A 12,500-nucleotide genomic window follows, 5' to 3' on the forward strand; every position below is an offset into this window, starting at 1 on the left:
TATATATATATATATATATATATGTATGTATGTATGTATGTATGTATGTATGTATGTATGTGTATGAGTGTGTGTGTGCATGTGTGTTTATTTGTATACATACACACACACACACACACACATATATACATACACATATACTCACGCACACACACGAGTGGCCAGGGATTCGCACCTTAAGGCCCGTACTTTTAAAACCTTGGTGTGGGTATGTATACTTGGATAAGTAAGCAGTAGCTGGCACGAGGCGAGAGCCTGCACGGGCATGATGCTGTCTTGAAGTTCCCTGTCCTGGCATCTAACGCAGGTTAGAAAGACCCAGAGGTCTTCGTTCACCTGACCTTTGCCTTATTTCCGTAACCAATTTTATCAAAATCCCTTTAACAGTTCTGTGCAATGTCAGTCTGCCTAGTTTACGGCGTGACTTTCACAAGGGCATGGGCACGCGAATGCCTTTGGACCGTATCAGCTGCCAGCAAGAAATCCCGGGGTTTGGACAGGAAGTTCGTCCGAAACGACTTGATTTCATCACAGTCTTTGATATGTCAGTCTGCACATCCTACAACATTTGCCGCTGCGCGTCGCCTGCACTGCTAACGGAAATGAAGACCTTACCAGTAGAGTTGTATTCTAATTCCAGGGCGATTCCAAAGCTGTTGTGTCTCAAGGAACCTCTTTTGCGTTTCTTCGGGTTTTCTGCCATAAATGATTTACAATGTAAGATCTGTGTTCATTGTTTCGATTTCGCAGCCTTATGGAATGACGTAATCACATGACGTAATAAGTTAAAAAAAAAACAAGCATAAACATTTGGAATATCAAGGTTTATAAATTATGATCTCTGCTTGTCAAACTTGGTTTAATGAAGTACAGTACACACACACACACACACACAAATCTATTAAGTGAGTGTGTGCGTTTGTGTGTGTATTGGAACGCTTTTCGCGATACGGCCAACTGCAAAAGATCTACAATCGACATTTTTTCCATTCTCAAGATGTCGTTACTATCATCATGACTGGCTGATGGTATATCTAATAATGATAAACCGAATGCACCAAATGGGATTATTTTCTGCCTTTGTCATCTATCTTTGTCTACTTGTACATATTTGTTACGTATTTTTCTATTGCCATCCGCCCTTACCTTTATTCTCCTTTGCGCCTCCTTTGATCCACTTCCCCTTCACTGCGCCCTCTCTTCGCTCGGTCTCCGCGAGAGCACCATGCATATTCTGCCGCATCTGTGGCGGGCCTTCGCCGTTCGCGGCGGCCTCTGCCCCGGGCTTGAGCAGGTCTCTCTCTTTCCTTCTCCCCGCCCTTACCTGCTCGTCCTCACTCTCCTGCTCTCTCCTTATCCGTTTCGTCAGTTTACTCTCTTTTGTCCCTCCGGCATTTTGAAAATATAATTTTTTCATCCTTTCTCAGATCTTGTTTCTTTCTCTCTCTTCCTCCCTTCATTTCCAGTCAATTCCTATTTGTATCTCTCATTCTCACCCTCTCCCTCCCTCCCTCCCACCGCCCTCGCTCGCTATTCCTCTCTCCTTCTCTTCCCCTTTCCTTTCTTCTTTTCTCTCTCGTTTTAACACGCTTATACTGCCTTAATTCTCTTTCTTCCTAATATCTCCCTACCTTAGCTCTCTCTCTCTCTGTCTCTCTATCTTTTTTTCTTTTTTTTTTTACATTCATTTCTTTTATATACATTTCTCAGTCAGGAGCTTCAGTACGACAACCGAAAACTATCTCTCTCTCTCTCGCGCGCGCGCTCTCGCTCTCTCTCTCTCACTCGCATTCATTGTCTCTCCTTTTTTTCCGTTTTTCTTATTCATTGTCCCTCTCCACTTTCTCTGTTTCTCTCAGCAATTCTCTCTCTCTCTCTCTTAATCTGTCTCTCTTTCTCTATCTCTCTTAATTACTTTTACTTCGCGCGCAGCTTAAACAGGGTGATTTGCTGTCACAAATGTCCCTTCATTTAACTTATTTGCGTGGCAAAATACAGTATATCCATTAATTTCTCTTCGTGAAGTTATCTGTTTAGAAAGTTTATTGACTGTAATCAAATTCCGTGTTACCTCACTCACCCTTAAGAAATAAACGTGCGATGGAATAAAAGAACGAGCCTGTTCGTAATCATGAAAACAAAACAATTACAAAGCTCCATGAAAGCGGAGCAATCTGAACAAATAAAACACATAGACAGTACCTTAAAACAAGTTGGATTTCCTCATTAAGTCAAAGGATGAGCCACAGGTTGTGTCTATGGAGGCCGGCCTGTGCCGACTCGATTAGAGAGTGCCAGCTGGTGCGGGTCGACTGAGCATCGCCCTCGCCACTGTGGTGCTCAGCCTCAGCAGGAACCGCTGGGCGCGGGCCGCCGAACCCTCGGAAAAGAGGGTGCCACGTTACCACTCCTGGAGGCTCCTACAGGGTCGGTGACCCAACTTTTCATTAAACAAGGTCGTGCAGCAAGTTCGTTTATCTCGAATCTGCGTAGCAAGGATCGTTATTCCTTTGTGTCTTCTGGTCTTCCAGACGTCACAGCTTTTCATTATCATCTGATGGCTTATTTTCATGTGACTTTTAATCAAGAGGTAATAAAAAAAATCATGTAGATAAAAGAAACGGAAAGACAAGGATTTCAAGCAAAACCATACTGGCTAGCCAACCAGGCTTTGGCGCCAAACATTTGCTTGTGGTTCTCTGTCGGCAGCTGATATGAATACGCATCTTCAGGTGCCATTTCGATCCTTTGGGCCAAACGTCAGTTCAGCGAAGCAGGTCCTTCTCCCTTTCAGGAACGACCGCAGCATCTCGTCCAGGGCGTCCCGGCTTCAGCGCCTCCTCGTTTCCGTCACGGTCAGGCGCCAGGGATAAGTGGTGTGTGTGTGGGGGGGGGGGGGGCGGTAAACGAAGTTGTATATTGCCTGATACCGGGGCGAGAGTGGTAAGTATGAACCCTCTAACACTCTTAATCTCTCTCTCTATCTGTGTGTCTGTCTTTGCCTCTTTCTTCTTCTCTTTCTCTGACTCTCTCTTTTCGTCTCTTTTCCTCTCTTTCACTTCCCGTCTTTCTGTGGCCGTATGTTTGTTGATTTTGGTGTCTCTTTGCCTCTCTATCTTTTCTTGTTACTCAGTTCATCTGTCTATTTGTCAGTCTGTTTTATTTTGTGTATGTCTCTCCCAGTCTCTCTGTCCCTCTGTTTGTCGGTCCTATTATATTTCTTTCTGGTTTTCTATATCTCTTTCTGTTTCGCTTTGTTCCTTAGTCTGTCTATATCTGCTTGTTTTGTTTTCCCTCCCTTGCTGTGCCTCTATCAGTGCATCTCATTCTCCCTGCCTCCCTCTCTCTGTTTCTGTCCCCCCACCCGTCTTTCTCTGTGTCTTTCTTTCTTCCTCTGTTCCATTCCTCTTTATGCATGTCTCTGTCTGTCTATTTTTCTGTGTACTATTTTCTCTGCATCACCCTCTCTATCTCTGTTCCCTCTGTCTGTCGGTCTCTCCGCTTGTCTGCGATATACATTTACATGCAGATATACATATATACATATAAATATGAATATACACACATACATACAAAGAACTGTACACATGCCTATGTTCCTTTACATTGATAAAGCATATCATTCCTGGTTCCACGTCCGGCAGTTTTCCCCGAACAGAAGAATGATTTATGTGACTTCGAACATTCTGTCTGTCTGTTTCTCTCACGCTGCCCCTCAATTTGTCTGTCCTTCTGTGTGCTTCGCCTTCTTTCTCGCTCTCCCCGTCTCTCCCTATCGCAAAGGAAGCGGATATCCTCCCACTTCGTCTTGAAGTTTGTCGTTTAGATTTCCCGCCGCCTCGTGACGTCACAGCCATGGCTGCGCGTGCGCCTTGGTTCTCATGGTATAATAACCTTTTGGCTTCACATCCTCTTGACTTCCCGTGGATGTTTGTGTGTGTGTGCCAGCAGCTGTCCGCGTAGTTGTTGGCTTTGTGTGGCAAACGTCCTTTTCAAAGAATGCCACAGGATGTACCCCGAAAAAACGGACGAAAAACATGTCCGTTTTGATCAAGGACGAAAAGGTCGGAAGTCAACCGATGCACCGGGTTTCATTCTCCACATCTGCTGCAGCCATTAAGGGTCGCGCTAGTCTTACTCAGAGCATGTAGAGGATGGCCCCATGAGGAACTACCACGAAGATTAATAGATAAATAAAAGGAATAAGATGGCGTATGAAACTCGTCGCCTTTGGCGCGCTTGGACCGCCCCTTCCGCCGCCTGTTGCCAATCGGAGATTTTGTTTCTGGCGGATGAGGAGCATTTCGGAGCGTGTCGCACTCGTCATCGTAGAGACCGTTTCCATGCCGTTGCATTCTGAATGGGCAATTGTAGACACGCTCATTTAGTAGTTCCTTATTTTTCAGTCTTATAGTTTTATTAACATTATTATAAGCAGATTTTGTCTAACCAGTTCAAATGGATTACTTCAACATTTCAGTCCTCACTGGGGCGTCCAAAACGATGAAACGCACACGAACACACAAACACACACACACTAAATTTACACTTGCTACACTACAACGGAATGGCTCCTGAAGGTGAGTCACAGGCGCTATCTCAGCGCCAGGCCAGTTGCACTCACCCCCCCCTCTCTAACCCCGTCTCTTCCCTTTTCTTCCAGTTTTGTCAGACTCTTTCTGCATTTATTATTTATCGCGATTATATAGCCAGAGGGATGTGCTTCTTGGTGGGAAGGTCAATTTCAGAATAAAATAACTTGCCGTTTCAGTCAATTTCATTTTGCATTGAGGAACGACCTGTTCATGGCTTATGGTGTGATCCTCAGACAAAAGCTTAGAATACATAAGCCACCCAGCGATATCAAGCAGGATTTGGTCGCGGCCGCTGCGTGGATCTGGATCTGGTGGCCTTTTGTTGAACTCCCTGTCTGCCCCAAATGCCCCAGTGTGTGTGTGTGTGGGGGGGGGAGGGGGGTGTTCTTAACCTCTTTGGAGTCGGATCCCTTAAAGAATCTGATAGAACCTATAGATCCCTCCCTTGAAATGTTCACATAAACAACTTTGCAAGCGATATGCTCCATGTACTTTGTTTATTGTAACTCCATTATTGATTAAACTTAAAAATAAACAGTAGAAAGATACACTCTTTTATGTGCAAAAAGTAATATATACTTTTATCTCAAAGAACAATGATAATTTTCATTCTCAAGGAACCTCCCGAAACCCAAGGATCCCTGGATCCCAGCGAAGGATCTCGTTGACTTTGCTTTAACTGACCATGTCTCGTGTTCATTATTATTATCATTATCATATATGTATGTATATATATATATATAGATATACATATATATATATATATATATATATATATATATATATATATATATATATATATATATATATATATATATATATATATATATATATATAAGTTAGAAAAAAACATAATGCACAAACTAGATTTATTGAGGAAAGTGAGACAACAGTTTCGCAATCGTCCTCGATTCCATCTTCGGGTCTGTGTATACACATACACACATATGTATGTCTGTATATGCGTTCATATACATATATGCTTGTATGTGTGTCTGGAGTGTCGCAAACATGAAACCAGGATCTATAACAGCAGCAATGGTCTAGCCGCCCTCGGCGCCGACGCGCTCCTAGGGCGCCCGTGGGTGGACGCCCCCATGCCCCGGCCCCATGCCCCGGCCCCAGGCCCCGGCCCCAGGCCCCGGCCCCAGGCCCCGGCCCCAGGCCCCGGCCCCAGGCCCCGGCCCCAGGCCCCGGCCCCAGGCCCCGGCCCAGCCCCGACCGCGCCCGAGCGAAGCGCAGAAGGCGCGTGACCTCACGGCGGCCTTATCGCGCGGCCGCTGATAAGCGCGGGGAAATCTGGGTTCGAGCCGCGGCCGCCGCTGAGCCCGGCGCTGGCGGCGGCTGCGGGCGGGGACACCTACGATTGTCATCATCATTAAAAATGCAACTGTTATTGTTATCTTTGTTATGATGATCATCATTATTATTGTTACTATAATTATCATTATCACCATCATCACCGTTATTATTATCATCATTGGCTTTATCATTATTATTAGTATGAGCATGATTACTATTAGTATTATCATTATTACTATAAGCTTTATCATTACTGCTAGCAATATAATTGATATTACTATTACCAATGTTGTCATTATCGTAATTATTATTGCCGTTGTTCTCGTCATTATTATCAATAACGTTATAATTACTGTTATTATTATCATCTTCATTGTCATTATCATCACTTATCATTCTTATTATTATAGTTGTTATTAACATCATCACTGTGATTGTTTTCATGATTATCATTAATGTTATTGATGCCATCATTATTCTTATTATTATCCTATTACTTATTATCATTACCATTATTGTTGCTATAATCATTAACATTATCTTGTATTGTTATTACTGTTATTATTATTGTTATCATTATTCTATCATTATTATTATCTTTATCCCTATTATTATTGCCATTATCATTATCATTATTACCATTATTATTGCTACTATCATTATCCTTATTTATACTATTATTATTATTATTATCCTCATTATTATCATTATCAAAGCCATTTCTGTTATCATTAGTATTATTACTATGATTATAGCATTATTTCTATGTTTCACCATTATTATTACCACTATAATTATCATTAATGTTACATTATATTATCAATAGCATTGCTATTAGTAGTATCTGTATTGTCATTATTACCATTATCACCATTATTTTTATTCCGTTTATATCACATCACTCTCTGTATCTGTGTGATCATCATTATTATTTTCATACATGATTTTCGTCACTATCATTCCACAGTGATAGCCATGTACTTTATTGTGGCCCACGACGACAGGATGTGGAGTCCTACTTGGCAACTCACCTCCTGAAATGTCATATCCGCCCTTCGTTTCTTCTATTTAAGAATTATTCGATTATCCAGTGCACGAACTTTGAACATTCATCGAAACATTGAAAATCATGTATGTAAAGGATAAATGATGAAATAGTTGCCAGTATTTGATCTTTACGTTTTCGCTCAGTAGCAATCAACGATCCAGTGAGACACTCACACATAAGAGAGAGAGAGAGAGAGATGGAGGGGGGGGGGGGTAGCGAGAGACAAGGAGAGAGAGCGAAGAGATAGATAGATAGATAGATAGATAGATAGATAGATAGATAGAAAGAGAGAGAGATAGAGAGAGAGAGAGAGAGAGAGAGAGAGAGAGAGAGAGAGAGAGAGAGAGAGAGCGATAGAGATATATAGATAGATAGATAGAGAGCGAGAGAGACAGGCAGGCAGACAGAAACATATATATATATATATATATATATATATATATATATATATATATATATATATATATATATACAGCTATCTATCTATCTATCTATCTATCTCTCTCTATATATATATGTGTGTGTGTGTGTGTGTGTGTGTGTGTGTGTGTGTGTGTGTGTGTGTGTGTGTGTGTGTGTGTGTGTGTGTGTGTGTGTGTGTGTGTGTGTGTGTGTGTGTGTGTGTGTGTGTTGAAAGAGATAGATAGATAGAGATAGATAGATAGATAGATAGATAGATAGAGAGAGAGAGAGAGAGAGAGAGAGAGAGAGAGAGAGAGAGAAGAGAGACAGAGAGAGAGAGAGAGAGAGAGAGAGAGAGAGAGAGAGAGAGAGAGAGATAAATAGATAGATAGATAGATAGATAGATAGATAGATAGATAGAGAGAGAGAGAGAGAGAGAGAGAGAGAGAGAGAGAGAGAGAGAGAGAGAGAGAGAGAGAGAGAAAGAGAGACTTACAAAGCGAGAGAAAGAGATAGATAGATAGATAGATTGAGATAGAGATAGATAAATAGATAGATAGATAGAGAGACTCACAAATAGAGAGAAAGAGATAGACAGACAGATAGATAGATAGATAGATAGAGATAGATAGATAGAAAGAGAGAGAGAGACTTACAAAGAGATAGAAAGAGATAGACAGAGATAGACAGATAGACAGAGATAGAGATTGAGATATAGATATAGATAGATAAATAGATAGATAGATAGATAGAGATAGATAGATAGATAGAGAGAGAGAGAGAGAGATACAAGTCGACAGCATCTCCCTTGTGGAAGCACAGATACCAGACCAGCGAGAGAACAGCAGGAAGAGGAGGAGTAGGAAGACGAAGAGGATGCGTAGGAAGAGAAGAATGAAAAGGAGGAGGAGAAGGAGAAAAAGAAGGTGGCGAAGGAAAAGAGTGAGGAGTAGGAGAAGAAAGAGGGAGAGAAAGAGGAAGAAGAGAGAACCTGAATGAAAGAGGAGGAGGAAGAGAAGGGTAGGAGGAAGATGAAAAGGAGGGAGATAAAGAGAAGGAGAAAAAGAGGAGAAGGAAGAGGGAGTAGAGAAGACGAAGAAGAAGAAGAGAAAGAAGGAGAAAAAGAAGACAAGGAGGAGAAAATGGAGGAAAAGAAAGGAAAATATGAAGAAAAAACAGGAGGAGAAGTAGAAAGAGGGAGAGAAAAAGATGGAAGAGGAGAAGGGGAAGGAGAAAAGAGAGAGGGGGCGGAATAGTAGGAGGAGGAGATGGTGGGAGAGAAATGGGAGGAGGAATAGGTTAAGGCAGAGGATGAGGAACAGGATGAGAAAGAAGAAGATTAAGAGAAAGAGAAGAAGAAGGGAAAGGGAGATGAGGAATAGTCGGAGGAGGAAGTAGAGAAAGAGGATGAGGAGAAACAGGGAGAGAAAGAGGAGGAAAATGAGAAGGAGGAAAAAGAGGATGAGCAGAGGAAAAGGGAGAAGAGGAAGAAGAGGCGGAGCAGGAGAAAGAGGAGGAGGAGGAAAATGGAGAGGGGAAAGAGGAGGATGGAAAGGAGGAGGAGATGGAGAGAATCGAGGAAAAGGAGCTGAAGGAAGAGGAGGAGGAAGAGGAATAAGAGGGAGAGAGCGAGGAGAAGGAGGAGGAAGATGTAGAGAACGAAGAGGAGGTAAAGGGAGAGGAGGAGGAGGAGAGAAATGGTAAGAAAGAGAGGAGTAGTAGGAGAAGAGTAGGAGGAGACAGAGAGAGATAAAAGGGAAAGTGATGATGATGAGGAGGGAAAGGGAAAGGAGAAGGAATGGGAGGAGGAGGAGGAGAAAGAGGGAGAGAACGAGGAGGAGGAGGAGGAGAAGGAAAGGGGGAAGAAAGAAGAGGAGAAAAGGGGACAGGAAAAGGAGGAGGCGTAGAGGTGGAGGAGAGAAAACAAACATAAACAGCATAATCATAAACAGAGATATACATATGCACATATACAATGTATACAAAATAAAATGATCTTGCTCCTAACATCCTGTTTATTATCTTTTAAAAAGGAAGATGATAATTGTGTTGGAAATTATCGCAAAACTACGAGAGATATTAAGCAAAATGATAATAGAAAGATAAAAAGAATAAAAACAAAATACAAAGCGACGATATATAGCGATAGATAAAGAAAAAGAGAGGAAAAACAAAATCAATGATAAGTCACACATAAGATTTGCTAGGTATGGTAATTAGTATTGCTAATCATGGCAATCATAGTAACGGGTATTGTTGCTAGTGGCCGTAACCGCGGTGGCAATTGCAGTGAGAATATTCGCATCAATAACAAAAGCAACATCAATAATTATGTTATTGATAAGGGTAATAGAGATGATAGAAACAACGACATCACTGATAACAATGTCGACAAGAATTTCTGCAAGGACGGCGGGTTGCAGCTCCTGGCGTCGGCGCGCAGGCTGTTGGACGCCGAGGAGCGGCTGCGGGGCTGCTCTCGGGGCGGAGCGGCTGCGGCGCCTTCGCTGCGCCCTGCCTCGCTCGGCTCACGTCGGTTCTCATTGTCCTTCCTTTTTCTTTCTCTCCTCTTCTCTCTCTCCTTCCTTTTCTCATTCTCCATGTATTCATTAATCTTCAACAAATTTTACTTCGTTATGTGATGTATGTTATGCCCTTGCTATATATAATGATGAGAATGATGATTATCATTACAATAATGCTAATGAAGATAATGATAATGATAATGATAATGATGATAGTAATAATAAAGATTATAATAATAATGATAATAACAAAAAATGATAAATATTATAATAATCATAGTTATAATAAACAAACAAATAATAATAGTAAGAATAATAATGATGATAATGATAGTGTTAATGATAATGATAATAATAATAATGACAATGGTAATAATGATAATAATAATAATAATAATAATGATAATAATAATGATAAAATAATAATGATAGCGTTAATGTTAATGATAAAATAATAATGATAATAATAATAATGATAATAATGATAATAGTAATAATAATAATAATAATGATAACAATAATGATAATAATAATAATGACAATAATAACAAAAATAAAAGTCATAATAATAATGACAATAATAACAAAAATGGTCATAATAATAATGACAATAGTAGTGATAATGACAACTATGATATTCAAAGTAACGATGACAATGACCTCGCGGGGGCCACTCCACCCCCCCCCCCCCCCGGCGGGCCCTTCGTCCCTCTCCAGCCCTCCCGAGCACGGCGCCTCCGCCTCCCGTCTCGAGGCCCTTGGCCCCGCGGAGCGCCCTCCACGCCCTCCGGGGCCCTCCACGCCCTCCGTGGCCCTCCACGTCCTCCGGGGCCCTCCACGTCCTCCGGGGCCCTCCACCCTCCGTGGCCCTCCACGCCCTCCGCGCCCTCCGCGCCCTCCGCGCCCTCCGCGCCCTCCACGCCCTCCGCGCCCTCCGCGCCCAGCCCAGCGGCCGTCCCGCCAGCCTGCGCTCGCCAGGCCTTCCTCCCTCAGGTGCTCTCCCTTGATTCCAGGGCACGGACCGCATCGGCCCTCCCGTCTCTAGTCCTTGCAGTTTAATGATGATTATTATAATGATAATGATGATTATCATAATAGTAATGATAACAACAACAATCACTATATTGATTATGATAAGAAGTTATAATAATGATAATGATGATAATGATAAGCATTATAATGTTAATAATGATAATAACAATAGTAATGATGATGATGATAAAAAAAATAATAAAAATAATAAAAGTAATAATAATAATGATAATGATTAGAATAATAATCATAAAACTGATAACAATAACAATGGCATTAACAACAATAATAACCACAGCGATGAAAAACAACGATAATAATGAAAACATTAATAAAAACAATAAAAGATGGTAACATAATCGTAGCAGTAGTACTAGTAATATCAATAATACAGATTATTATCTGCATTATAAGATAACAATGGTAATGGTAGTAAGTATAGTAATAGTGATGACGATAATAATGATAGTATTGATGACGATAATGAAAATGATAGTGATAATAATAATAATAATAATAATAATAATAATAATAATAATAATAATAATAATAATAATAATAATAATAATAATAATAATAATGATAATAATAATAATAATAATAATAATAATAATAATAATGATAATAATAATGATAATATTAATAACAATGACAATGATAATAATAGTAATAGTGATAACAATAATACTAATTATAATAATAGTAAAAGTGATAGTAATAATGATAATGTTGAGAGTAATAATTATGATAACGATGATAGTAATAACATTGATGAGAATAAGAGTAATGGTAATAATAAAACAATAATAATCATTATTATAGTTTTTTTTTTATTATGCTAAGAATAATAATAAAAAATGATAATAATGAAAACGCTTATAATGATAATGATAATACTAACTGCTAATGATGAATATCAACATTCCTAATAATAATAATAATAGCAACCATAATAGCCAAAAGAGTAATGAAAATAGTATTAATGACAATGGTAGTACATGACAATGGTATCATTATCATGGCAATGATAATGACACAGCAACAATGATGGTAATAGTAATGATAATAACAGTAAAATAATGATCATGATAATAATAATAGCAATAGGTAATTATAGGTAATAATGATGATAACCCTAATGAGTGCGTTGCCTAAAAGCGCCTCGAGAGCCCATACCTCCGCCAAAGCACTGGAGTCACTAATGCAATCAAAAAAGTCACTCATGATGAATTATATCAAAATCGTCTTTTTTTCAAGTGCGCTGCTACTTATCTTACAATGTTAATGAATCCTTTGAAAACTCCAGGTTTCGGACTTTGATCCTGATCACTCTCAGTTTTCACTACCAAATATTTCATAAACACCTGTTCAGAACTTTTGGCCGCTGCAACCCCTCCTGGAGCCGGACTGACCCGGACCGACCCCAGCTGGGACGGCACCCAAGCTGGGCGAAGACCCCGCAACCACCGCTGCCAAGACATGACCTCCTCGGCGGAGGTAATAATGACTGAAGCATCAACAACAATGGATACAATGATGATAGTTACGTTGATAATGATAATAATAGTAAAGATAACAACAATAATGATAACATTT

At 40.3% G+C, this 12,500-nt stretch overlaps 1 protein-coding gene across 4 annotated transcripts in view; it reads right to left on the reverse strand.

Moving 5' to 3' along the window:
- The window catches only part of LOC113806152 (vascular endothelial growth factor receptor 1), a gene marked incomplete at its 3' end in the record, with an annotated part of 67,272 nt that overhangs the window by 51,464 nt on the left and 3,308 nt on the right, over positions 1-12,500 (reverse strand). Inside the window, 1 exon segment of one of the 4 annotated variants that reach the window (XM_027357270.2) lies at positions 2,203-4,995. 4 annotated transcript variants of the gene reach the window in all.

This window comes from Penaeus vannamei, chromosome 41 (assembly GCF_042767895.1).
Source record: "Penaeus vannamei isolate JL-2024 chromosome 41, ASM4276789v1, whole genome shotgun sequence".
Taxonomy (NCBI): Eukaryota; Metazoa; Arthropoda; class Malacostraca; order Decapoda; family Penaeidae; genus Penaeus; species Penaeus vannamei.